The sequence below is a fragment of the Calliopsis andreniformis genome, unplaced genomic scaffold (genome assembly GCF_051401765.1).
Source record: "Calliopsis andreniformis isolate RMS-2024a unplaced genomic scaffold, iyCalAndr_principal scaffold0047, whole genome shotgun sequence".
Classification (NCBI taxonomy): domain Eukaryota; kingdom Metazoa; phylum Arthropoda; class Insecta; order Hymenoptera; family Andrenidae; genus Calliopsis; species Calliopsis andreniformis.
The window spans coordinates 2,677,392-2,682,071 of NW_027480456.1; positions in this window are offsets into that span (position 1 = coordinate 2,677,392).

The window sequence follows — 4,680 nt, forward strand, 5'->3', positions numbered from 1 at the left end:
CAGCCATAGGCAAAGCCATAGCAGCCATAGCCATAGCAGCCACAGACGTAGCCATAGTCAGAACAGCCATAGCCACAGCCATAGCAGCCATAGACATAGCCATAGCCACAGCAGCCAATGCAGCTATAACCATAGCCAAAGCAGCCATAGCCATAGCCATAGCAGCCATAGCCGTAGCCATAGCAGCCATATCCATAGCCATAGCCATAGCAGCCATAGCCATAGCAATAGCAGCCATAGGCAAAGCCACAGCAGCCATAGCCAAAGCAGCCACAGACGTAGCCATTGCCATAGCAGCCATAGCCATAGACATAGCTGCCATAGCCATAGCCATAGCAGCCATAGCCTTAGCCATAGCCATATCAGCAATAGCCACAGCCACAGCAGCCATAGCCATAGCCATAGCCATAGCCATAGCAGCTATAGCCAGAGCCATAGCCGCCATAGATATTTCCATAGCAGCCATAGCCATAACCACAGCCATAGCAGCCATAGACATAGCCATAGCCATAGCAGCCGATGCAGCTATAGCCATAGCGATATCCGCCATAGCTATTTCCATAGAAGCCGTAGCCATAACCACAGCCATAGCAGCCATAGACATAGCCATAGCCACAGCAGCCAATGTAGCTAAAGCCATAGCCATAGCAGCCATAGCCAAGCCATAGCAGCCTTAGCCATAGACATAGCCATAGAAGCCATATCCACAGCCATAGCCATAGCAGATAGACGCAATAGCAATTGCAACCACAACCATAGCCATAGCAGCCATAGCCATAGCCGTAGCAGACATAGCCATTGCCATAGCCATAGCAGCCATAGCCATAGCCATAGCCATAGCAGCCATAGCCGTAGCCATAGCGATAGCCATAGCAGCCATAGCCATAGCCATAGCCATAGCAGTCATAGCCATAGCGATAGCTATTGTAGTCATAGCCATAGAAGACATAGCCATAGCAGCCGTAGCCATTGCCATAGCCATAGCAGCCATAGCCATAGCAGCCATAGCCATAGCCATAGCAGCCATATCCATAGCAGCCACAGCCACAGCCATAGCAGCCATAGCCATAGCCATAGCAGCCATAGCCATGACCATACTAGCCATTGCCATAGCCATTGCAGCCGTAGCCATAGCCATTGCTGCCATAACTATTTCCATAGCAGCCATAGCCATAGCCATAGCCATAGCAGCCATAGCCATAGCCATAGCCATAGCAGTCATAGCCATAGCGATAGCTATTGTAGTCATAGCCATAGAAGACATAGCCATAGCAGCCGTAGCCATTGCCATAGCCATTGCAGCCGTAGCCATAGCCATAGCAGCCATAGCCACAGGCATAGCAGCTATAGCCATAACCATAGCCATAGCAGCCATAGCCATAGCCAATGGAGTCATAGCCATAGCCATAGAAGCCATAGCCATTGCCATAGGCATAGCAGCTATAGCCATAACCATAGCCATAGAAGCCATAGCCATAGAAGCCATAGCCAAAGCCACAGCAGCCACAGCCATAGCAACCACAGACGTAGCCATAGTCAGAACAGCCATAGCCACAGCCATAGCAGCCATAGTCATAGCCATAGCCACAGCAGCCAATGCAGCTATAGCCATAGCCAAAGCAGCCATAGCCATAGCCATAGCAGCCATAGCCATAGCCATAGCAGCCATATCCATAGCCATAGCCATAGCAGCCATAGCCATAGCCATAGCAGCCATAGGCAAAGCCACAGCAGCCATAGCCAAAGCAGCCACAGACGTAGCCATTGCCATAGCAGCCATAGCCATAGACATAGCAGCCATAGCCATAGCCATAGCAGCCATAGCCTTAGCCATAGCCATATCAGCAATAGCCACAGCCACAGCAGCCATAGCCATAGCCATAGCCATAGCCATAGCAGCTATAGCCAGAGCCATAGCCGCCATAGATATTTCCATAGCAGCCACAGCCATAGCCACAGCCATAGCAGCCATAGACATAGCCATAGCCATAGCAGCCAATGCAGCTATAGCCATAGCGTTATCCGACATAGCTATTTCCATAGAAGCCGTAGCCATAACCACAGCCATAGCAGCCATAGACATAGCCATAGCCACAGCAGCCAATGTAGTTATAGCCATAGCCATAGCAGCCATAGCCAAGCCATAGCAGCCTTAGCCATAGACATAGCCATAGAAGCCATATCCACAGCCATAGCCATAGCAGATAGACGCGATAGCCATTGCAACCACAACCATAGCCATAGCAGCCATAGCCATAGCCGTAGCAGACATAGCCATTGCCATAGCCATAGCAGCCATAGCCATAGCCATAGCAGCCATAGCCATAGCAGCCATTGCCATAGCCATAGCAGCCATTGCCATAGCCGTAGCAGCCATAGCCATAGCCATAGCCATAGCAGCCATAGCCATAGCCATAGCTGCCATAGCTACTTCCTTTGCAGCCATAGCCATAGCCACAGCCAAAGCAGCCATAGACATTGACATAGCCTCAGCAGACAATGCAGCTATAGCCATAGACAAAGCAGCCAGAGCCACAGACATAGCAGCCATAGACATAGCCATAGCCACAGCAGCGAATGCAGCTATAGCCATAGCCAATGCAGCCATAGCCATAGCCACAGCAGCCAATGCAGCTACAGCCATAGCCAAAGCAGCCATAGACATAGCCATAGCAGCCATAGCCATAGCAGCCATAGCCCTAGCCATAGCCGCCATAGCTATTTCCATAGCAGACGAGCCGTAGCCACAGCAATAGCAGCTATACACATAGCCATAGCCACAGCAGCCAATGTAGCTATAGCCATAGCCATAGCAGCCATAGCAGTAGCCATAGCGACAGCCATAGCAGCCATAGGCATAGCCATAGCAGCCATGGCCATAGCCATAGCATACATAGCCATAGCAGCCATAGCCACAGCCATAGCAGCCATAGACATAGCCATAGCCACAGCAGCCAATGCAGCTATAGCCATAGCTAATGCAGCCATAGCCATAGCAGCCATATCCATAGCCATAGCCATAGCCACCATAACCATAGCCAAAGCAGCCATAGCCATTGCAGCCGCAGCCATAGCCATAGCCATAGCAGCCATTGCCTTAGCCATGGTGGCCCTAGCAGCTATAGCCGTAGCCATAGCCATTGCCATAGCAGCCATAGCAATAGCCATAGCAGCCATGGCCATAGCCATAGCAGCCATAGCCTTAGCCATAGCCATATCAGCAATAGCCACAGCCACAGCAGCCATAGCCATTGCCATAGCCATAGCAGCTATAGCCATAGCCATAGCCGCCATAGATATTTCCTTAGCAGCCATAGCCATAGCCACATCCATAGCAGCCATAGCCATAGCAATAGCCATAGCAGTCATAGCCATAGCGATAGCCATAAAAGCCATAGCCGTAGAAGCCATAGCCATAGCAGCCATAGCCATTGCCATAGCCATAGCAGCCATAGCCATAGCCATAGCCGTAGCCTTAGCCGCCATAGCTAATTCTATAGCAGACATAGCGATAGCCACAGCCATAGCAGCCATATACATAGCCATAGCCACAGCAGCCAATGCAGCTACAGCCATAGCCAAAGCAGCCATAGCCATAGCCATAGCAGCCATAGCCATAGCAGCCATAGCCATAGCCATAGCAGCCGTATCCATAGCCATAGTAGCCATAGTCATAGCCATAGCAGCCATAGTAGACATAGCCATAGCCATAGCAGACATAGCCATAGCCATAGCAGCCATAACCGCAGCCATAGCAGCCAAAGCCATAGCCATAGCCATAGTAGCCATAGCAGCCATAGCCATAGCAGCCACAGACGTAGCCATAGCCATAGCAGACATAGCTATAGCCATAGCAGCTATAGCCATAACCATAGCGATAGCAGATATAGCCATAGCCATAGCAGTCATAACCATAGCCATAGTAGCCATTGCCATAGCCATAGCAGCCATAGACATAGCCATAGCCATATCAGCCATAGCCATAGCCATAGCAGCCATTGCCATAGCCGTTGCTGCCATAGCTATTTCCATAGCAGCCATAGCCATAGCCACAGCCATAGCAGCCATAGACATAGCCATAGCCACAGCAGCCAATGCAGCTAAAGCCATAGCCAAAGCAGCCATAGCCATAGCGATAGCCATAGAAGCCATAGCCATAAAAGGCATAGCCATGGCAGCCATAGCCATAGCCATTGCAGACATAGCCATAGCCATAGCCAGATTAGCCGTATCCATAGCCATAGTAGCCATAGCCATAGCAATAACAGCCATAGTAGCAATAGCCAAAGCCACAGCAGCCATAGCCATGGCCATAGCAGACATAGCCATAGCCAGAGCAGCCATAGCCATAGCCATAGCAGCAGTAACCACAGCCATAGCAGCCATAGCCATAGCCACAGCAGCCATAGCCACAGCAGCCACAGCCATTGTCATAGCGATAGCAGCCAGAGCAATAGCAGCCATAGCCATAGCACTAGCAGCCATAGCCATAGCAGCCATAGCCATAGCCATAGCAGTCAAAGCCATGGCCATAGTAGCCATTGCCATAGCCATAGCAGCCATACCCATAGCCATAGCCATATCAGCCATAGCCAAAGCCATAGCAGCCATAGCCATAGCCATAGCCATTGCCATACCTGCCATAGCTATATCCATAGCACGCATAGTCATAGCCATAGC